Genomic DNA, 24,497 nt, shown 5'->3' on the forward strand with positions numbered 1-24,497 from the left:
CAAATGGAGTTGCTTTCCTCATTTCAGCCACACTTTTCTCATTGTTGGCATACAGAAAAGCCATGGATTTTGGGGGGTTAATTTTATAACCTGCTACTTGCCAAAGTTTGAATCAGCTTGAGTGATTTGGGAGTGGAGTCTATGGGATTCTTTAAATACAAGATCATGTCATCTGCAAAGAGGGAGAGTTTTATTTCTTCTTTCCCTATTTGGATCCCCTTTATGTCTGCATCTTGTCTTATTGCTGTAGCTAGGCATTCTAATACTAGATTGAAGAGAAGTGGAGAGAGTGGGCATCCTTGTCTTGTTCCTGAGTTAAGAGGAAATGGCTTTAGTTTTTCACCATTGAGTATAATGCTGGCTGTAGGTTTGTCATATACAGCCTTTATGTATTGAGGAATGTTCCATGGATTCCTAATTTTTCCAAAACCTTCATCATAAAGGGGTGTTGGATCTTGTCGAATGCTTTTTCTGCGTCTATTGAGATAACCATGTGGTTCTTATTCTTGCTCCTGTTGATGAGATGAATAATATTAATTGATTTGCGTATATTGAACCAGCTTTGCATCCCTGAAATGAATCCTGTTTGATCGTGGTGTATGATTTTTTGGATGAATTGTTGAAGTCGGTTGGCCAAAATTTTGTTGAGAAGTTTTGCATCAATGTTCATCAAAGAAATGGGTCTATAGTTCTCTTTCTTTGATGAGTCCCTGCCTCGTTTTGGGATGAGGGTTATGATGGCTTCATAGAATGTGTTCGGTAGTGAGCTTTCTCTTTCAATTTCATTGAAGAGTTGGAGGAGAATTGGTGTGAGCTCTGCTTTGAAGGCCTTGTAAAATTCCGCTGTAAAACCATCTGGTCCTGGACTTTTCTTAGCTGGGAGGTCTCTTATTGCTGTTTCTATTTCAATGCTTGATATGGGCCTGTTAAGATAGTTTAACTCATCTTGGTTTAGTTTTGGCATGTCAATATTTGCTAGGAAGAGGTCCATTTCTGTCAAGTTCTCAAACTTATTAGCATACAGTTTTGAGAAGTATTCCCTTATAATGTTCTGAATCTTGGTTGTTTCCGTGGTGATGTTTCCATTCTCATCTCTGAGTTTATTAATTTGGGTGTGTTCTCTTCTTTTTCTGATAAGATTTGCTAAGGGTCTGTCAATTTTGTTAAGTTTTTCGAAGAACCAACTCTTTGTTTTGTTGATTCTTTCTATAGTTTTTTTGGATTCTAATTCATTTAATTCTGATTTAATTTTGATTATTTCTTTCCGTCTACTGGATTGGGGTTTATCTTGCTGCTCTTTTTCAAGGAGGTTTAGATGCGTCATTAAATTGCTAGTTTCAGATCTCTCCAATTTGTTGATGTAGGAGCTCAGAGCTATAAACTTGCCTCTGAGTACTGCCTTTGCTGTGTCCCAGAGGAGCTGGTATTTTGTGTGTTCATTTTTGTTGAATAGCATGAACATTTGAATTTCCTTTCTAATCTCTTCCATGACCCACTCATGATTCAGCAGTGTGTTGTTCAGCCTCCATGTGATACCGGACTTTCTTTGGTGGCTTTTGGTGTTGAGTTCTAATTTTATTCCCTTGTGGTCAGAGAGAATGCAAGGTATAACTTCAATGTTTCTGAATTTAGACAAGTTTGCTTTGTGGCCTAAAATGTGGTCTATTTTAGAAAACGTTCCATGTGCTGCTGAGAAAAACGTGTATTCTGATGCTGCTGGGTGAAATGTTCGGTAAATGTCTGTTAAGTCTAGTTGATCTATGCAGCTGTTTAGATCTGAGGTTTCTCTGTTGAGTTTTTGCCGAGTTGATCTATCTAGTGGGGAGAGTGGTGTGTTAAAATCCCCAACTATTAATGTCTTTGGATCTATAGGGGATTTGAGGGAAAGTAGTGTTTCTTTGATAAATTTGGGTGCTCCATTGTTTGGTGAATAGATATTTAGAATTGTAATATCCTCCTGAAGGAGAGATCCTTTAATTAGTATGTAGTGACCTTCTTTATCTCTTTTTACGAATTTTATTTTGAAGTCTATTTTATCTGATATTAGGATTGCAACTCCCGCCTGTTTATGCGGGCCGTTTGCTTGGTAGATTTTGTTCCAGCCTTTAACATTGAAAATGTGTTTGTTTTTACTGGCAAGATGTGGCTCCTGCAGGCAGCAGATAGAAGGGTCTTGTTTTTTAATCCAACTAGACAGTCTATGTCGCTTAATTGGAGAGTTCAGTCCGTTAACATTAAGAGATAGGACTGAGAGGTATTTGGGAGTTCCTGCCATGTTATCTACCTTCTTGGGGGCTGCGAAAACTGGGTTCTTCCTATGGTTCTTGGATTCTCAGTTTGGGTGCAGTTTCTTGGCCTTTATTGCGGTCTTGTTGGTTTTCTATGTGTAGGACATCTTTAAGAATCTTTTGTAGGGCTGGTTTGGTGGAGATGTATTGTTTCAATTTTTCTTTGCTATGGAAGGTTTTTATTTGGCCTTCGGTTATGAAGGAGAGTTTAGCTGGGAACAGTATTCTTGGTTGATAGTTGTTTGTTTTTAGGGCATGGCATACATCGTTCCAGGATCTTCTTGCTTTGATTGTCTCTGCTGAGAAATCTGAGGTGATTCTAATTGGTTTCCCTTTATAAGTGATTACCCTTTTCTCTCTGACAGCTTTAAGGATCTTTTCCTTGTTCTGAGTTGATCCTGTGTGGATTATAATGTGGCGGTGGGATGTCCTACTCTGGTCTGGTCTATTTGGGGTTCTAAAGGCTTCTTGTATCTGGACAGGCCTATCTTTTTGCATGTTTGGGAAGTTCTCTGCTAGGATCCTGTTAAACAAATTTCCTAGACCATTAACTTCTGTTTCTAGGTGCTCCTCTACACCCATTATCCTTAGATTAGGCCTTCTGATGGTGTCTTCCAGGTGTTGGATAGATCTATCATATTTCTTGGACTTGTCTTGGATGGTTGTATGTTCTTTCTCTATAATATCTAGGCTGTCTTCAATCCCTGAGATTCGATCTTCTGCATGGTCTAACCTGCTGTCAAGACTCTCTTCTTTGTTTTTTATCTCTTTTCCTTCTAGTTGGTCAGCTTTGATGGCTTCAAGTTCTTTGTTGAAGCTCTGTTTTAGGTCTTGTATGAATTTCTTTACTTCCTTAATTTGGTGTTCAGTGTTTGTCCTCAAATCACTTAGTTGATTGGTTATGGTTTCTTTGGGCTCCCATTCCTTCTGTTGGGTTCCATTCAGCATTCCCTTTGTGGTCTCCCTGACTTCCTTCAGCTCTTTGTTAATGGATTCCACGAATGCCTTTAGTGATCTTTGTGTGTTCTCTACCTGGTCTCTCAATTCCTGTATTACTCTTTGATTAGCTTCCTCCCGTTCGTGGGATTCCTGCAGATCTCTTTGAGTGTTCTCAGCCTGCTCACGCCATTCCTCCCTTTCTCTTTGAGTATTCTCAAGTTGTTCACGCAAATCCTGTATCAGTTTTTGAGTAGCTTCCTCACGCTTATGATATTCCTGTATAAACTTCTGGGATGCCTCCTCTCTCTCCCTGTCACGCTCATACAGAGTCCTTTGTACTTTGTCAAACTTTTCATTTATCATGTTTGCCAGCAGTGTTTGTAGAGCTGTTTGGGAACTCTCCTCTGGATTATTCATTATCTGTTCTAACCCCTGATTATCAAGATTGGGAATTGAGATACCCGAATTTGCCATTTTTCTTGTGTTTTTCCGGCTTACTCTGCCCATTTGAGATGAAGATAGCACCAGTTTTGTGCTAGAACACTATCTTAAGGCAACCATCAACCAAAGTTTGCATTTGTACAGTCAATAGTCTACAGATACAATCTAGTTCAACAGATACATCTATTCGACATCAAACAACTATATGTTAAAGGACTTCGAACCGCAGAGAAGAATTTGGAAAACCAGAAATTATTAGGGTTAGGGAGAGATGTGGGTAAAAAATAGGAATAGATTGGTGTGGGGAGGCACAGGGAGAGTTAACTATGTCCTAATCACAGTGCAGGAAATAGGTTGGGTAGGATGCAAGTAGAGAGAGAGAGAAAAAGAAGAAAGGGAAAGGGGAATGAAAAGAGACCAGAAAAAAAAATAGAAACGTAAAAATTAATGTTATTTTAGAGATTAAAAGACCATCTATTTATAGAGGAATATGAATATGTTGAGAGAAAGGGAGGGACATAGAGGAGATGTGAAAAACTTTAAAAAATTGCTTAACATATTATATAGGTATAAAGAGGTAGTACTGCTATTAATGAATTTAAGTCTCAGAGGTTTGAATTGAGTAATAAGTTTGTGGATTAAGTGTGTACACAATGGGGGGTAGGGTCTACTGGTTAACTACGGGTTTATCTGAGGATGTGCAGGACAAGAGTTAAGGCACATAAAGAAGAACAAAGAGGAAAAGATGGAAAGGATAGGAAAGTGAGAAGAAAAGATCAGAAGTTCAGTAGAGCTAGACAAAAAAACAAAAAGATAATTAAGAATGAAAGAAAAAGAGAAAGAAGAGAAGAAAAGAAAGGAAAACACACATTCACGTATTCCTAAAATAAAAATTATAAGAGGAGAAAAATAAGTTAATGGAAAACAATTATTTTTTCAGAAGAGGCAAAAATTAAAGATTAATAAAAGTTTTAGAAAAGCAAAAAAAATTTTTATATATATATAAGGTACCAAAAAATGAAAGAAAAAACAAAACAAAAAAAAAGAAAAAAAAAAAAGAAGAAGAAAAAAAAACAAAGGTCTTTGATTTTTTTTGGGGGGGGGGAGGGGTGGGAAGAGTCCTGTATCTCCCTTTTGTCTGTAACCAGAGTGTGGTTGGAGTCTCTGGTCAGCTTGAGGTCCTGTGGCTTGATTGGTTTCTTAAGTCAGTTTGTTGGAACAGGCAGAAAAATGCTCTGCTTTACCCAAGATTTTGAGATTCCCCCTCCCAGGTTAGTTTACTGGGAGGGTGATCTGCTTTGAGAATCACAAAAGAGGGGGATGCAGTGATGAGGCTAGGTTCTGGGTAGAGTTGAGGCCTTTCAACGAACAGTAGCTTTTCCCTGGGGCTATTTTGTGAAAAAAAACTCACAGCACCCAGCCTGGAGCCATTCTCAGGGTTTCTGTTTTTCAATTGATTGTGGTGGCTGCTAGAGGGAGGGGCAGCCTCTGGCTCTGGTTACCCGGTGAGGAGAGCCACTCCAATGGTTGGCGCCTGAGCTGGGTGACTTTTCCCTGGATGGAACTGAGTCTGTGAGGTCACTTCGCCGTTAAGTTCTTGTGACCTGCTAAATGACTCGTTTTATTCCAAGGCCTGAGCTGGAGCTAGCCACTCCTCAGAGCTTTGTCGGTATCCAAGATGGAGATCACCAGTGCTGGGGGGGGAGGGGTGGCCTTCCCTCCTCTGCTCCCTGAGAAGGAGTGAGGAAGTGGGGCTTCTACTCACCCCGAGTCTTGTATCCTGGGTCGTCTCTGGTCTGCAAAGTGCAGGATGAAGTTGTCCGCTCCTTGTCGGTTCTTGCTGGTGTTGAGTAGAATCCGCTCGCCCGCTGCGTCTGGCTCATTCGTCCCGGACTCTCTGTGTGAGCGCTCAGGTATGGCCGCGGCTGCGGTCGCCGCTGCGACCCTGCCGCCGCAGCAGCAGCTGCTGGCAGACGCTCAGATGTGTCTGCTTGGCTTCCCCTCTCTTGTCTAACTCTCTGTCCTGTGATGGCACACTTGGTGTGATTCTCTGGCTTGGGACTGTTCAATGGAACTCTGAAACTGTTTTCTATGCAAGAGCTTGTTCAGATTCCAGCTTCTCCTCCGCCATCTTCCCGGAACTCCCCACCAAAACTGTTTTTTTTTTAAGTGCAGCAAACAAAAACGTACTACAAAGTTTCAAAATGACATACTGAGAGTAAGGGGAAAGTGAAAATTTTTAAAATTCATGTAAATATTATATCCAAACTGACATGACCAAAACCTAATATGATCAGAAACTTATCTCTCACTTGTAATTGCTTACAAACAATTGTCCCTCCAGTTTCAGCTCTAGCATCAGAATTTAGGAAGGACCTCTTTATGCAGCCTTGACTGAATAGGCATCTTCCTGCTTTAGCCTCTTGAGTTAGAAATACAGGCTTTGCCTGTATTTGAAACTCAACATCAATATTCAAACTTTAAAACTCAATATCAATATTCAAATAATGGATTATATGTAAAAGCATGAATAAACATCCACCAGAGAAGCTCTGAGCAATACAATCATAACAGTAGAAGAGCACCTACCACTTAAGGTAGGTAACAGAAGGAAGATTTAGCATTTTTTTGAAGTGCAGGGGTTTGAAGACAGGGCCTCATGCTTGCTAAGTATAAAATTCAGTGACATTAATTATATCCACACTACTTTTTAACCATTACCTCTGCTTGTGAACTTTCTTTTCAATACTGATTGAATCCACACAATGACCTGCACCAGAAACTTTTGTTTTGTTTGGTTTGGTTTTTGGTCTGTCATGGGTCTTGACCTCTGGGTTGGGCACTGTCTCTGTGCTCTTCAGCTCCAGGCGAGTTCTCCACCGCTTGAGCTACAGTGCCACTTCCGGTTTTCTAGTGTTTTATTGGAGATAATAGTCTCACATACTTTCCTGCCTGGGCTGGCTTTCAACTGTGATCCTCAGATCTCAGCCTCCTGAGTAGTTAGGATTACAGGTGTCAGCCACTGTCCCCCAGCCCCAGAAACTTTTAATCTTTTTTCCCTTATGAACTTTAGTCAATATATTTCACATAAATAGATTATTTTGTGTCCATCCATGACCGACATATATTAATTGCAGCCTTTTGTGGATGAGTCATAATTTATGCACACCTCACATTTTATAAACCAATTCATCTGGGCCCACATTCAGCAGCTTTTTATGAGAAGAATGGTAGCTATTTTGCTAGCCACCTCTATCCTCTGCCATTCCTACTCAAATTAGTCTTTGGAATCAGTTTGAGTCTGCTCAGAGGGTAGAGTCATACGGGTTGGCTTTGAACCATGATCCTCAGATCTTAGTCTCCTGAATAGCTAGGATTACAGAGACACCTGCACCAGGCCATCATTTCTTCCAAGAACATGTCAGGGGGATGGAATAGAAGTACTACATACATTCATTAGCAACTGCCCCAGGGTGAGCCAGAAGCTCAGACCAAATCCACTGACCTTGATACTGTCTTTGGTGTCCAAAAGGATATTGTTGGTCTTAAGGTTTTCGTGTATGATTTTGTTTGGTGTAAGTAGTGAACTGCACTTACATGTGTGACAAGCCTCCTGGCTTCATCCTCATATAGGCGGCCGAATTTTCAGATCCACCCCAGGTGGTATCCCCTAGTGGCCAGTTCCATGATGAGATACATGTACTCTTCCTTCTCCATTACCTGGTACAACCTGATGATGTGTTTGTGCCATATATTCTTAAAAATTTCCATCTCATTCTTTATCCAATGATGAGGACTCTCACTTCCAGAGTATTTTAAATTCCACGTCCTTGTCTGTGAGGAGGGAATGAGCCAGCTTCACTTTTCAATGGTACCTGTGTGGAAGAGCTCTTTCTTCTGGTATTGTTTGATGATCTCCTCCTTCAAGGAGCTTGAGATTGATTCTTTCTGTACTTCCATCCTTCTGCTACAATAGCAAGTAGCTAGTCTACCTAAATAAATTAAATTAAATAAAGGAAAACCCAGAAAGAGTAAAAAGAAATACCAAAATCCAAATAACAGCCCGTCCCCACTACCAAAAAAATCATTTAACTTTGATTCAGTCCAGTGGGTCATTAAGCAAGAGCTCCAAGCTCTGTTAACTAACATAGGTTAGAGCACAGTGGTTTCCTATATATCCTTCATGACCTCACACAATGGAGAAATCACAACCAGGCATAGTGATGTCATAGAAGAAATAGACCAATCAGAGTCTGGCCCAGTGAGGTCAGAGAAATAGCGGACCAATCACAGCCTTTCAGCATTGACACTCTAGCTCTTGGACCTCAAAGACTGTTGCTAAGGAATCCATGTGGCTTAAGGTTGCTTTGGTCATTCTCGTGGCATTTCTGAAACTACTAGGACAGTGGTCAAAATCCTCTGATTTTCTAGAGGACTACTGAATCTTATAAATTGCTTCTCTGTGGACACTAGTTAATAGCCTCCATTCTTGATGGCCACCTTATCCAATGTCTTTTTCCAGCAATAGCACTGCACAAAGGCCTCCGTCCTTCTCAAGGACAGCTGTGTCCTACAACTTCCTCCTGAGGGGACAAGTTCCAGAGTGGCTTTGAGCCACCACCCTCACAATTCACCTTCCTGAGTAGTTAGGATTATATGCCTGAGCCATCGGTAGGTACTTAGCTCATCTCTTACATTTGGAGGAAGTATATTTGTTAGAAAGGTGGTTTTTAGATGTGTACTTTTAACACTTTAAATTTGTTGCCCTTGCTGTCTAATAGTGTATCTAGTTTCTGATGAGAAATTTGTCTTAATATCATTGAAGATTATTTGTGTATGATGAATTTTGTCTTTGTGCTTTGGGAAGTTTTCTGTTTTTGTTTAATTAGAATGTGTCTTAATGTGGACCTGTGTAATTATGTTAATTGACATTTTTGAGCTGATAGATTCCTGCATGGAAGGTTCATGCTTTCAATTAAAATTGGGAAGGTATTTGTTTTTATTCCTTCAAATACTATGTATTTCTATTTTTCCCTCTGTATACATATATATATATATTATACATTATATATTCACATTGTATACGTGAATATACATATATATGCCTACATGTTTATATTATATATACATTTATATACATATATAGTTTTATATAGCTTCCACTTTTGTGATTGTTTATGGTAGGAAGTTTAGACTGATCCTAACTACTCCATCAGTTAGAGTTTGAAGTTTTCCTCTTTATTTCTTGATAAAAATATGCATTACTCCCCAAGGATATTGAAATAGGTATTAAGCACAGATAGCCTCTCTCTCTCTCTCTCTCTCTCTCTCTCTCTCTCTCTCTCTCTCTCTCTCTCTCTCTCATTTCCTGCCTTGGTTAGGTCTCTGAGCACAGGGCCATTGCTTGTCTGGTCCTTCTAGTGTGCTGTGAAATTTTGCAGTGTCATACTCTGCTTCAAAGGCCACCAGGCAGGCCTGCACTTGGAAGAGGAGCTTCTCAAAGGCAGCCACTATGGGTGCACCTGCCTGCCTCTCTCTTGATGTCAGAACTCCACAGATACTTGAGGTGGCCTTAGCAGATGCCCCTTTGCCTGGACTGCTGACTGGTGACTGTGTCAGCACAAGCACAGCCTCTTTTTATTACAAATTAGAGGTCTGCGGTGGAACCTGGGGGTGTTCCCTTGTTGGTGGTTATGCTTGGAGCAAGGGTGGGGGCTGCAGAAGCCTCACTGTGGCCTGAATTCTGAGGCACAACAAATGCCAAGGGTTCCTCTGGGCTCTTTACAGAATACATGGGCAGGTTCAGGAGCAGAAGCTGAGCTCAGCGGGCCCCTAAACACAGGGTGGTCTTTAGAGCTGGGCATCACAGATTGATCTTTCTGAAGGGCTGCGGACATCATCTGGAAGCTGTTGAACCTTTAGGAGGTCTGAGTACATCATGAGATTATGTGTGGGCATCTGAGCTTCATCCATTGTTTGTAATAGGGCTGAGCCCTCCCTCTTGTATTGTCCTGGTGCCCTCTGAGTGTGTGATGGTTTCTGGCAGTGAGAAAAGTTTAATGTGTCTTTTCTTCCCTGAGCCTCACTAGGAAGTTTCTATTGTTGGCAGGGATGATTCTGTCATTGGGAGGTCTGTGTGTTCTCTGAGTAAGGGAATCTACAGACTTCAGAGCACATCTTGGCTTTCTCTCTGAAAGGCCTAAGTGTTTAAGGCTTCAGATGCTTTATAGGTTTCCAGACATATCCAGGGCTTGTTCTTTTTGATCTTTCAATGACAGCTCTAATTTCCTCTCTTAGTCATGGTCTATTGACCCCTTTGACTCTGGCATAAATGAGAGAATACAGGCAGGGCTGTTGTGTTGCTAAGGAAAGCAGACAGGGCTGCCTTGTTGCTGAGAAAAAGCAGGCAGGCCTGTCTTGTTACATAGTTTCATTTTATTCCCCAATGTTGGTAAATAAAACCTCTAGGTTGGACTTCAGGAGCTGCCCATGATCATTGTTCCATTCCTTTTCCCTGCTCTTATCATACTGCCTTTCTATTTAAATTCATATTTACTTTTAATTTTTGTCAGAAACAAAGAAGCAATTAAAAAATCTATATGTAATGTTAATTTTTATTCTTGAATTATTAAAATACATGAAGAACATGTCAATTAAAGCAGCATAAAATGGCAGATGGCGTGAGCTTGATCACTGTCCCTCTACTCTGTCTCTCTTGCTCTACCCTGAGGTGACCACTGCGACTAGTTAGTTATGAATCCCTGCATCTAAACCAAATGTGTACAAAGAACAGCCTATTAAAAAGAGACTTGCCCACAGCTATCCAAGTCCCTCAAACTGCTATCTTAGTAGGAGGCCAAATTTCCATTCACACTATGAAGATTCAAACGTCTACAGTCAGGTTCACAGACCTGAGCCAAGTCTGTGCTGGAACCAGGAATGAAGTTGATAACACTAAGGGAGAAGTCTGCAATATTTACTATCAGGTAGAGAACTAAGGAGTTACACAGGCATTTTAGAGGTTACTAGACTTTGGGTTTTAACTTTTGTAATTCCAAGTTTCTCTTCAGATCAAATATTAGGCCTGCACAACAGCAGCCCATGAGGAAGTGATGTCCAGAACTTGTGTAAGTGTCTCAGACTCTTTGAATTTGTTTTTACGGAATTGTCTTTTTTTCTACAATCCACACCAATGGCCAAATAAGTGTAGAAAAACAAGGCCACTTCCACCAAACCAGATTGTTGGTGTTCAAGACCTAACTTGAGTCCACTCCATTTGATGCAATACTGTTCAAAGGAACATTCATTCAGTGAGGAGTAAAATATTGTACATCTGTCAGAGATAGATGTTAACAGATATCCTTGACTTTTAACGTTATAGGTGGTATTTGAGCCAGATGCTGGTGGCATATACCTGTAATCCTGGCTACTCAGCATTCTAGTTTGAAGCCACCCAGGTCCAGAATGCCTGTGAGACTTTTATCTCCAATAACCCCCAATAAGCCCAAAGTAGAGTTGTGGTTCAAGTGGTAGAGCAATAGTCTTGGACACAAAAGCTCAGGAACAGCACCCAGGCCTTCAGTTCAAGTGCCAGGGCTAGCAAACACATACCAAAAATGTGGTATTTGCAACCAAAGAATAAATTTTAATTTTATCTCTTTTTAGCCAATTTAATATCCGAGTTCTTGATCTGCAAGCCTCTTGGCCACTCTACACCTGGAGACTAACAATTAATCAAGTGGAAAAGAAGGATCTAGAATGATTCACCATTAGAGATGCTGATGTTTGAAAGACTATGCAAAAAAACTACTTCAGTCTCTAAAAGAATATAGCACTCACAGTGGAAACTCTGAATTTTTTAATTGATGGTCAGTATCTAGGCTTGAACTCATAACCTGTGCTTTGTCCCTCAAGGCTAGCACTCTACCACTTGAGACACATCTCCACCTCTAGTCTTTTTGGCAGTCAATTGGAGTAAGAGTCCCATGGATTTTCCTATCTGAGCTGGCTTTGAATAACGATCCTCAGATCTCAGCCTCCTGAGTAGCTAGGATTACAAGCTTGAGCCTGTGATGGCTAATTGAAATTTAATGGTACCAACTACCAGAGATGGTAGTTAAGACATTTACATCCACCACAAAAGTCCAAGTTAATTTCAGCTTTGGTTTCTCCAACACACTTAAGAGAAAGATCAGTAGAGATCTATCATTAAACCTTAATAGTAGAATTCAAATACTCTTGGCTTATTTTTTTAAATTGTGAGAATACCACACAAAGGAGTTACAACTACATGGGCAAGATCTTGGCTTATTTTGAGTCCTGCTGAATCCTAGATTTCAGGGACAAATCCCAAAATACAAGTGTTAGGAGTTCAGAGACAGGAGAGTTCCCTGAAATTGCAATAAAATTAATATTAATATTAACAATAATATCATTTGTTTAACTTCCAATCTAACAAATACACTTAATATATTTTTTTCCAATCCTTTTCATTTCTTAACAAATGGAGCAATGTCATTACTTTTCATGGAGGCATAGAATTCCATTGTGTATATATACATACATTTTCTTGATCCATTCATCTACTGAGAGGCATCAGGGTTGGTTCCATATCTTACTTATGGTAAATAATGCTGCAATAATTAACATAGTCGTGCTGGTAGCTTTAGTGTGGTCTTATTTGTGATCAATTGGGTAAATGCCCAAAAGTGGGATTGCTGGGAAATAGGGGAGCTCTATGTGGAGTATTTTGAGGAACCTCCATATTGCTTTCCAAAGTGGTTGAACAAGTTTACACTCCCACCAACAATGTAGTAATGTTCACTTCTCTCCGCATCCCCTCAAGCATCTGTTGTTATTAGAGTTCTTGATTATTGTCATTCTAACTGGGGTGAGGTTATATCTCTATGGTTTGATTTGCATTTCTTTTATGGCTAGAGAGGCTGAGCATTTCTTCATGTGTCTATTGGCAATCCTTCTTTTCTCTTCAGAGAAGTTTCTCTGTAAGTCTTTGGCCCACTTATTTATTGGGCAGCTGTTTCTTTGGAGATTTGTTATGTGGGGATTTAATTTTTTGAGTTCTGGGTATATTTTAGATATGAGACCCTTGTCAGTTGTATGCCTAGTGAAGATCTTCTCCCAATCTGTGGGCTTTCTATTGATCTTGCTAGCTATGCACTTGGCCATGCAGAAGCTCTGCACTTTTGTGCAATCCCATTTGTTCAACCTTTCTTTGATTTGTTGTGTTTCTAAGTCTCTATTAAGAAAATTTCGGCCTGTGCCAAGGAGACCTAGGGTTTCTCCTATACCAACCTGTAATGTTTTCAGATTGTCTGCTTTGACTCTGAGGTCTTTGATCCATTTGGAGTTGATTCTGGTGCAGAATGATATATAAGAATCTAGCTTTCATTTTCTAGAAGTAGTTAACCAATTTAGAAAGCACCATTTACTGAAGAAGGTGTCTTTCTTCCATTCTATTTTTTGAGCTCCGTTATCGAAGATTAGTTGGCTATAGAAACTGTGTGTTCATTTCTGGGTTTTCAATTCTGTTCCATTGGTCCTGAGGTCTGTTCTTATGCAGGTACAATGCGGTTTTGATTACTATGGCTTTGTAGTAGAGTTTGAAATTTGGTATTGATATTCTTCCAGCCCTGCTCTTTCTGTTGAGGATTGTTTTGGCTATTCGGGGTCTTTTACTGTACCATATGTATTTTTGGATTGCCTCTTCTAATTCCTTGAAGAATGAGGTTGGAATATTGATAGGTATTGCATTGAATTTGGAGATAGCCTTCGGAAGCATGGCCATTTTCCCGATCTTGATCTTTCAAATCCAGCAGCATAGGAGTTTTTGCCACTTTCTAAGTTCTGTTTTGATTTCCTTTTTCACGTTTTCAAAGTTTTCTTCATAGATATCCTTCACTTCTTTGGTTAAGTTAATTCCTTGGTATTTTATTTTTTGTGGGGCTATTACGAATGGAGTTGCTTTCCTAATTTCAGCCTCACTATTTCTTTGTTGGCATACAGAAAAGCCATTGATTTTTGAGGGTTAATTTTATACCCTGCTACTTTGCCAAAGTTTTGAAAGAGCTTGAGTAATTTGGGAGTGGGGTCTGTGGGATTCTTTAAACACAAGATCATGTCATCTGCAAAGAAGGAGAGTTTTACTTCTTCTTTCCCTATTTGGATCCCCTTTATGTTTACATCTCGTCTTATTTGTAGCTAGGCATTCTAATACTAGATTGAAGAGAAGTGGAGAGAGTGGACATCCTTGTCTCTTTCCTGAGGTAAGAGGAAATAGCTTTAGTTTTTCACCATTAACTGTAATGCTGGCTGTAAGTTTGTCATATACAGCCTTTATTGTATTGAGGAATGTGCCATGGATTCCTAATTTTTCCAGAACCTTCATCATAAAGGGGTGTTGGACCTTGTCAAATGCTTTTTCTGCATCTAATGATATAACCATGTGGTTCTTATCCCTGCTCCTGTTGATGTGATGAATTATACTAATTGATTTGCGTATATTGAACCAGCTTTGCATCCCTGAAATGAATCCTGTTTGATCTTGGTGTATGATTTTTCGGATGAATTGTTGAAGTCGATTGGCCAAAATTCTGTTGAGAAGTTTTTCATGAATGTTCATCGTAGAAATGGGTCTATGGTTCCCTTTCTTTGATAAGACCCTGCCTGGATTTGATGAGGGTTATGATGGCTTCATAGAATGAGTTCCGTAGTGAACTTCGTATTTCACTTTCATTGAAGATTTCGAGGGGTATTAATGTGAGCTCTGCTTTGAAGACCTTGTAGAATTCCGCTGTGAAACCATCTGGACCTGGACTTTTCTAAGATGAGAGATCTCTTATTACTGTTTATATTTCAGTGCTTGATACGAGCCTCTTACGGTGATTTAACTCATCTTGGTTTAGTTTTGGCATGTCAGTATTTGCTAGGAAAAGGTCCATTTCTGCCAAGTTATCAAACTTATTAGCATAAAGTTTTGAGAAGTATTTCCTTATAATGTTCTGAATCTTGGTGGTTTCTCTGGTGATGTTTCTATTCTCATCTCTGAGTTCATTTATTTGGGTATGTTCTTTTCTTTTTCTGATAAGATTTGCTAAGGGTCTGTCAATTTTGTTAATTTTTTCGAAGAATCAACTGTTTATTTTGTTGATTCTTTATATGGCTTTTTTGGATTCTAATTCATTCAATTCTGATTTAATTTCAATTATTTCTCTCTGTCCATTGGGTTGGGGTTTATTCTGCTGCTCTTTCTGAAGGAGGCTCAGATGTCTCATTAAATTATTGGTTTCAGATCTCTCCAATATGTTGATGTAGGAACTCAGAGCTATAAACTTGCCTCTGAGTACTACCTGTACTGTGTCCCAGAGGAGTTGGTAATTTGTGTGCTCATTTTTGTTGAATATCATGAATATTTGAATTTCATTTCTAATATCTTCCATGATGCACTCATGATTATCAGCAGAGTGTTGTTCAGCCTCCATGTGTTACAGGACTTTCTTTAGTGGCTTTTGGTGTGGAGTCCTACTTTTAATCCCTTGTGGTCTGAGAGAATGCAAGGTATAACTTCAATGTTTCTGAATTTGGACAAGTTTGCTTTGTGGCCTAAAATGTGGTCTATTTTGGAAAATGTTCCATATGCTGCTGAGAAAAACGGGTATTCTGGTGCTGCTGGGTGAAATCTTCAGAAGATGTCTGTTAAATCTAGTTGATCTGTGCAGTTGTTTAGATATGCATGATCTTTGTTGAGTTTCTGCCAAGTTGATCTATCTAGTGGGGATAGTGGTGTGTTAAAGTCCCAAACAATTAATGTCTTTGGATCTATGTGGGATTTGAGGGAAAGTTGGGTTTCTTGGATAAATTTGGGTGCTCCGTTTGGTGAATAGATATTTAGAATTGTAATATCCTCCTGAAGGAGAGATACATTAATTAGTATGTAGCAACCTTCTTTAACTCTTCTCACTTATTTTAAATTGAATTCTATTTTATCTGATATTAGGATTGCAACTCATGCCTTTTTATGGAGGCCGTTTGCTTGGTAGAATTTGGTCCAGCCTTTAACATTGAAAATGTGTTTGTTTTTATGGGCAAGATGTGACTCCTGAAGGCAGCAGATAAAAGGTTCTTGCTATTTAATCCAACTAGACAGTCTGTCTCTTAATTGGAGAGTTAAGTCCGTTAATGTTGAGAGATAGAACTGAGAAGTGTTTGGGAGTTTCTGCCATTTTATCCACCTTCTTGGGGGCTGTGGCAACTGGGTTCGTTCTGTGGTTCTTGGATTCTCAGTTTGGCTGCGGTTTCTTGGCCTTTTTGTGGTCTTGTAGGTTTTCTATGTGTAGGACATCTTTAAGAATCTTTGGTAGGGCTGGTTTTGTGGAGATATATTGTTTCATTTTTTCTTTGCTATGGAAGGTTTTTATTTGACCTTCGTTTATGAAGGAGAGTTTAGCTGAGTACAGTTTTCTTGGTTGATTGTTGTTTGTCTTTACGGTATGGCATACATCATTCCAGGCTCTTCTTGCTTTGATTGTCACTGCTGAGAAATCTGAGGTGATCCTAACTGGTTTGCCTTTATAGGTGATTGATTTTTTCTCCTTGACAGCTTTATGGTTCTTTTCCTTGGTCTGATTTGATCCTGTGAAGATTATAATGTGATGCTGGGTTGTCCTATTCTGGTCTGGTCTATTTGGGGTTCTAAAGGCTTCTTGTATCTGAATAGGCCTATCTTTTTGCATGTTTGGGAAGTTCTCTGCTAGGATCCTGTTAAACAAATTTCCTAGACCATTAACTTCTGTTTCTAGGTGCTTCTCTACACACATTATCCTCTGATTAAGCCTTCTGATGGTGTTTTCCAACTGTTGAAAAGATCTATCATATTTCTTGGACTTTTCTTGGACGGTTATATGTTCTTTCTCCATAATATCTTGGCTGTCTAAATGCCTAAGACTTCGTAGGAACATAGTAGATACCATTGAATACTAGATACATGGCTTTGGCACTCTCTACTAATATGCATTTATTGGCATAGTACCACCTGCCTATCCATGTATGGCTATTTTGGCTACCTCTAGGGCTTGATCTCAGTGCCTGCCAAGAATTTCATCCTCGAGTAAGAAGTCAAGTGTGACACCTGTTTTCCTTTTCTGGGAGAGTGCTGGGTGTCAGGCATGATGGAGAACAAGTTTACAAATCTAGATGCAATTTGATAGTATGTAAACAATGTCACATATGTTTACGTGTTCTTACAATCGGTAAAATAAATGGTAAATAAATAAATAAAACAACAAATATAGTGAATAACCACACCAAACATGATATAGACTGAACATGTATATGGAAGTTCAATCCTAACTTTAAAACATATATAAGGAGTATGACTGGGGCATGAATTCAGGCCTATGGAACAGGCCTGAATTTCTGGTCTTCAAGCACAGTGAGCTTCCCCTTCCCCCACAGTGCAACATAGTTACCCAGTCCCTAAGTTCAAATCCCAGGCCTTGCAGATAAAAATCACACATCCCAAGCCAAGGAGTTTCATTAGCATTTTTAATATTTTTTTAAAGTTCACTTTGCCTTTATTTGAAACATTTTGATTTTATAACATGAGATTTTTTCAAAAAACGTGTTGAAATTTTTACATTTCGGCATAGCACATTGGTGTTTTTGACCATCTGCCATGAAGAGTGAGAATGAAAATGAGGATATCATTTCTCCCTAGAAGTTCGGGACAGTTGATGTTATTTCTTATTTTTTCTATTTTTTTTTTAATTTGTCGGTTGTGGGGCTTGAACTCTGGGCTTGGTTGCTGTCCCTGTGCTCAAGGCAAACGCTCAAGCACTTGAGCCACAGCACCACTTCCAGTTTTCTAGAGGTTTATTGGAGATAAGAGTCTCACAGTCTTTTCTCCCTGGCTAGCCTTGAGTCGCCTTCCTCAAATCTCAACCTCCTGAGTAGCTAGGATTATAGGCATAAGCCACCTGTGCCCGGCAGTTGATGTTATTTCTATTTAGAGTAATTTTTGTAATTATAAAATGTCTGCAATTGTGTCCTGTGAGTTTTCCTCAGTGCCTACCATGAAATAGACTAGGGGAGTCTTCATACCACCAAAGGTTGAGTTTCTGAATAAACACTCACTTCTGTGAGGACAGTAGTTACTTGTAAGCATTTTGGGAATGAATGGATTCTAAAATGAAAAACAAAAACATTGGTACTAAGATGTAGCTCAGTTGTGGAATAGTTGCCTAAAGAGCATAAGATCCTGGAAGAAAAGTTTCCTAAGGCTCAGAATGTTAGGATTTTGTATGAACAAACTTCTTTCCTTTTTTTTTTTTGTCGGTGGTGGGGCTTGAACTCAAGGATTGGACATTATCCCTGTGCTCTTCAGCTCTTTGCAAGCACTCTACAGCTTTAGCCACATTGCCACTTCCTGTTTTCTACTGGTTTATTGGAGGAAAGAGTCTCCCGGGGCTTGCCTTGAACTGCCATCCTCAGCTCTCAGCCTCCTGAGTAACTAGGATTATAGGTGTGAGCCACTGATGCCTGATACATGAACAAACATTTTAAGATTGATTCTAAAGAAAGAAACTTCGAACATACTTTTTGTACAAATAATTTATAATGCCATGGTTAAGGCACTAATTTAGAAGTATTTTTTCATTGGCTGGTTTCTTAGTTTATTTATATATATATATATACATTATTAATTTATATATACAAATATTATTAAAAACATAGCTTTGAAGTGTACCTAAGAACATATGGGCTCATGTAAAATTATACAAATGCACAAGATTGATTTTCTTTCAGTTTGTTGGTACCATAAATTAAGTGGGATTTGTGTACTGTTTTTTTGTTCTCTGTTTTTGGAGGATTTCCCTCCCCTTTATCCCCCTACCCCCCTCTCCCCGCACTTGAACTCAGCTTGCTCTTTCTTGGCTTGGTGGTTCGTAGCTGATTTTCTACCACTTCAGCCATACCTATAGACTGGCTTTTTGCTAGTTAATTGGAGATGATATCTCTCAGGCTTTGCTGCCTGGATTTGCTTTGAAACTTCATCTTCCAGTTCTCACCTCCTGAGTAGCTGGGATTACAGATGTGAGCCACTGGGGTGCCTAGGGATAAATTAATTTGGTTGATGTATTCTTTCTGTTTTTCTAAGCATGGGATGATCTACTCAAAAATTTCAATGAATGTCCTAGGTCTGAAATAATATATATATAATACATATGCAAATCTGTATATTTCTCAAAAGATGTAATCAATTTAATACATGTTATAAGTGTAATAATAGTCAATAAAATAATGAATGAATAATACAAAACATAAAATAAATACACTCAAAGAAAATTGCAATAAACATAAGTATGTAGATATTAATCATTATTTCAAATGTAGATGAATATTACATTAACAGGCCTGGGGATTGAATTCCGGCTGAGGGAACAGGCCTGAATTGCTTGTCTTCCAATAGGGTGAGTTTCCCCATCCCCCCAGTGAATTAGAGTTATCCAGACTCTGAGTTCAATTCCCAGGCCTGGCAGAAAAAAAGGACATGAATTCCAAGCCAAGGAGCTTCATCAGTATTGTATGTTTGTATATATGTATGTATATCATGGGACTTGAACTCTGGCCTTGGGAGCTGTCCTTGTGCTCTTCAGCTCAAGGCGAGTGCTATAATACTTGAGACACAGCACCACTTCTGGTTTTCTAGTGGTTTATTGGAGATAAGTGTCTCACAGACTTCCTGACCTGGCTGACTTTTAACCGTGATGTTCAGATCTCAGCATCCTGAGTAGCTAAGATTACAGGCATGAACCATAACTGCCACCAGGCTATTTTTAATATTTTTTAAAATATTTATTTATTTTTATTTTTTATTTTTTTGCCCAGCACGGGGCTTGAACTCATATCGTGGCAACTCTGCCTCAGCTAACATCAACCTAGGCAGGGATGGTGCAGCCTCTGGACCCACAGACCATCCTGGGATACTAGGCCTCGGGGGCTGACAGGAAAACAAAAATGAAAACAGCACCAAAAAAAAAAAAAGCCAGGAACCACCTACGGATGGCAGTTTCTTGGTTTTCCATCCTTGCATGGTGACCATCCCGTGTCCAAATAACACTGCTGCAACCTGTAGGTCACCTGGCATTGCTGAAGGCTGACAGGCTGTCAGCGAAGCCATAGGCCAACCAGGACACCTAGGTCCTGAGTTTGAATCCCAGTTATGCTACTTACAAAGGGCTGGAGAGCCTAAGAATCTATTGCTTGTCCATAGGAACGCCAGAGAAATATGATCAATGTCATGGTTGGATGAGTAGTTCATCAATCAGTCTAGTATAAATTTAGACCCAATAATCACAGAACACAGATTGACTTTAATTCATAGTTTATTATGCATTAAAAGAATACTATTCATTAAATGGAGTCCTCACTAAAGACCTGAGAATCTGTAAGAACGTAGTATGTGTCATTTAATTCCACATAGACATCACTGGCAGTATCAAAATATCTAAATATATATTTATCTGTATACCAAATAAATACATATATATATATATCTGTTATATATACCAGATAGAAAGGTACTGCTATTTTGGCCAAACCTGTGGCTCCATCCTAGGTCCTGGGATCCACTTGGTAGCTGAATGGGCTAGAGGCTGCCATGCTGACACTCACCCATTCATGAACTGGGACTTCTAGGCCCTCAGTTCAGGTACCAGCATTGCCAAAAATTTCATCTTGGAGTAAGATTCCAAGTGAGACACCTGTTTTCCATTTCTGTGCAAGTGCTGGGTGTCAGGAATGATGTACATAATATGTGTGCAAAGCTACATGCTACTGAATAGATTGGAATAAATGTAATAAATGATATAGGTGCACTCACAGTTCATAAAATAAGTGTTAATTCAGTCAATCAATAATAATATATAATGAATCACACGAACAAACACGATACAGCCTGAATATATAAATGTAAATATAAATCACATATTTAAAATGCCTATAAATGTTATATTTTTCGGGCTGGTGCTTGAATTCAGGCCTAGGGAAGAGTTGAGAAGTTCATGCATGATTCACATAGGAAATGTTAGGCAAGACCTCTGGCACAACAATTATTTTTAATTAAGACGTCACGAAATGTGACCATAATAATTACATTCAGGAAATCGAGGAATTGGGAAAGATCCAAGAATTGGTAGTCACATGGTAGATAGGTTTCCAACACAGCTTGCCACATCTTCTCTATACAAATAGGTATTTATTAGCATACTAGCTTCAGCTTATGAATGGATGAATATGGTGCACAAACCCCACCCCGGAGCTCAATCTCAGGTCCTGGGTAGGGCCTAGATCCTTAGGAACTCAAAAGCTGTTGCGCTCATATGGACCCACTAGAAAGTTGGGCCTGATAGGCCCACAGTTCAACTCCCAGCAATGCCAAAAGTTTCATCCTGATGTGAGAAACCAATCCTTACAGCTGTTTTCCTGTCTTGTGAAAGTCCTGGGCTTCATCGAGGATGGAGAATGCAATATAGGCAACTCTATAGCCATGGGAATAGGTTGTTATCCATGGCAACACAGATATACCTGCCACCATACTCAATAAAATACAAATACATCCATGAATAAGACTCAAAATTTAAAAATAACTACATTGAAAGCAAGATGCATAACACACCTGTATGTAAATAGAGATCCTATGTTTAAAAAGGTAAGCTTGTTATTTTGTCCACTGCTGGGACTTCAAATCAGGCCCTGGACCAGGCCTGACAGTCTAGTCTTCAGGGATGATGAGCTTCCCCTTTCCCCACAGTGCAACAGGGTTACCCAGATCTGAGTTCAAATCCCAGGCCTGACAAAAGATTCATCCTGATGTTAGAACCCAGTCTTTACACCTGTTTTCCTCTCCTATGGAAGTCCTGGGTCTCAGCTAGGATGGAGAATGAATGCATAGGCAACCTCATAACAATGGGAACAGGTCATCATCCATGTCAGCAGAGTTATACCTGTCACCATACTCAGTAAAATACACAATACCTCCATATATTAGACACAAAATAAGGAGGAATGCACTGAATGCAAGATGCTATACACACATATATGTCAATACATATCCTGTTTCTATTATGAATTTATGCCTATCCTGGCCTTCACTGGGGCACAACATCAGGTCCTGAGAATGACTTAGCTCCTTAGATGCTCACAGGCTGGTGTCCTCACCTTGACTCTTTTGCCAATTGGACCTGCTAGGCTCTCAGTTCAAATCCCAACTCTGCCAAAACATGGATCCTGATGTGAGAAGCCCATTGATCCACCTGGTTTCTTGTCCCGAGAATGTCCTGAGTCTCAGCTAGGATGGAGAAGGAGTAGGAAACTCTATAGAAATGGGCATAGGTTGCCATCCAAGTCAGCACAGTTATATCTGTCATCATATGCAATAAAATATAAAATGCATCCTTGACTAAGACACACAATAAAAAGAACAACTACACTGAAAACATTATGCATTCCACACATGTATGTAAATAGAGATCCTATGTGTAACATAGGTGGGCATATGATTTTTGCCTGAGCTTGGGCTTCAATTCAGACCCTGGGACCAGGCCTGACCTTACAGTCTTCAATGATAGTGAGCTTCTCCTTCCCCAACAGTGCAAAAGAGTTACCTAGACCTGATTTCACATTCCAGCTCTGGCAGTAAAATGGCGCGAATTCTGAGCTAGGGTGCTTCATTCATAATTTTTCAATTTTTTAATATTTTTTGCCAGACCTGGGGCTTGAACTCAAGTTGTGGCAACTCTGCCTCAGGTCCGATCATCCTAGGCTGCAGCCTCTGGAACCACAGCCCATCCTCGGATCCTAGGACCCCAGTGTTTGTAGGAAAAAATAAGAAGCCGGAGGAGAAAAAGTGGTGGGAAGTTCCAACTGGTGCTTTTAGGTTTATTTTCATTTGAATGTTGACCATGGTGAGACCAAACCCGGTGGACTGCAGATTGAAGGTGACCTGGTGTGGCTGAAGGCCTGCTGGCTGTCGGGGGAGCCACAGGATGACCGGGCAATGGAGGCCCCGAGGTCGAATCCTGGTCAGCCATCCTACATTGAGGGAATGGCAGGAGTTCCTGAGATACTCAATTCTGGACCTAAGAAGAGACATGAAATACGATAAATCTCTTCCTTGAATGAGTAGTTCCTGAGGATTCGAGTAGGAAATGATAGTCAAGACTCATGGGATATCGATTATTTTTAGTGAAGAGTTGATGAAGCATGACCATAATCATCACACTCATTAAATGGAGGCATTAGGGAAGATCCAAGAATCGGTAGTCACAGGGTAGATTGGATTCAAACACAGGTCTCCATGTCTCCTACTCTATACAGATATGTACTTATTTGCTTACTACCTTCAGCTTATGAATAGATGACTATTGTGCTCCCCCTGCCTTTCCCCTGGGACTCAATCTCAGGTCCTGGGAACGGCTGAGCTCCTTAGTGGCTCACAGGCTGGTGTGCTTATATGAACCCATTCGCCTATTGGGCCTGCTAGGTGCTGAGTTCAGATCCCAACAGTGCCAAAATAGTCATCCTGTCAGAAGCCAGACATTTCACCTGTTTTCCTGTGTGAGTCCTGGGTTTCAGCTAGGATGGAGAATGCATGGGCCACCCTGTGGCCATGGGAAAAGGTTGTCATCCATGTCAGCCCAGTTACACCTGTCATATATACTCAAAACATACATAATACATCCATGAATAGCATACAAAATAGAGAAGATAACTACACTCAATGCATGAGGAAGTCCACACACTGAAGTGAATATACATCCCATGTTTCAATGATGGATTGAGGACTCTTGTGGCCTCCCTGGGGCTTGATCTCAGCTCCTGGGAACAGCCCAGCTCCTTAGTGGCTCACAGGCTGGTTTGCTCATGTGGACCCATTGGACAGATGGGCCTCCTAGGCCCCTAGTTCGAATCACAGCACTTCCAAAAATTCACCCTGATGTGAGAAACCAGTTGTTGCACCTGTTCTGTGCTGTGCAAGTTCTGGGTCGCAATTAGGATGCAAAATGTATAGGCAACTCTATGCTCATGGGAATAGCTTGTCATCCAGGTCACCACAGTTATATCTGTCATCCTATGCTCAAGAAAATACACAATACATCAATGAGTAAGACACCAGATAAAGACAATAACTACACTGAACCCAAGATGCCGCCCACCCATGTATGGAAATAGAGATCGTCTGTTTAAATTCTGAATTTATGACTACTATAGCGTCCACCGGGGCTTGATCTCAGGTTCCAGGAAAGACCTAGATGCTTAGTGGCTCACGTGCTGGTGTGCTCACCATGCCTCATCCACCACTTGAGCCTGCTAGGCCTTGAGTTCAAATCCCAGCACTACCAAAAGATTCATCCTGATATGAGAAGCCAATAGTTGCACCAGTTTTCCTATGATGTGAAAGTCCTGGGTCTCAGCTAGAATGGAATATGCTATATAGGCAACTCTATACTCATGGGAATTGTTTGCCAGCAATGTCAGCATAGTTCTAACTGTTATCACACTCAGTAAAATACATATTGCATCTATGAATAAGACACGAAATCAAGAGAATGAGTACACTGAACGCAAGATGCCACCAACCCATGTATGGAAATATAGCTCCTTTCCTTAAATTATGATTTCATGAGTATATTGACGGCCGCAGGGCATGAGCTCAGGTCCTGTGAACAGCCTAGCACCTTAGTGGCTCACATGCTGGTGTGCTCACCTTGACCCATTCCCCAATTCTGCCTGCTAAGCTCTGAGTTCAAACAC

Source organism: Dipodomys spectabilis, unplaced genomic scaffold (assembly GCF_019054845.1).
Source record: "Dipodomys spectabilis isolate Male_0828 unplaced genomic scaffold, ASM1905484v1 ptg000172l, whole genome shotgun sequence".
Taxonomy (NCBI): Eukaryota; Metazoa; Chordata; class Mammalia; order Rodentia; family Heteromyidae; genus Dipodomys; species Dipodomys spectabilis.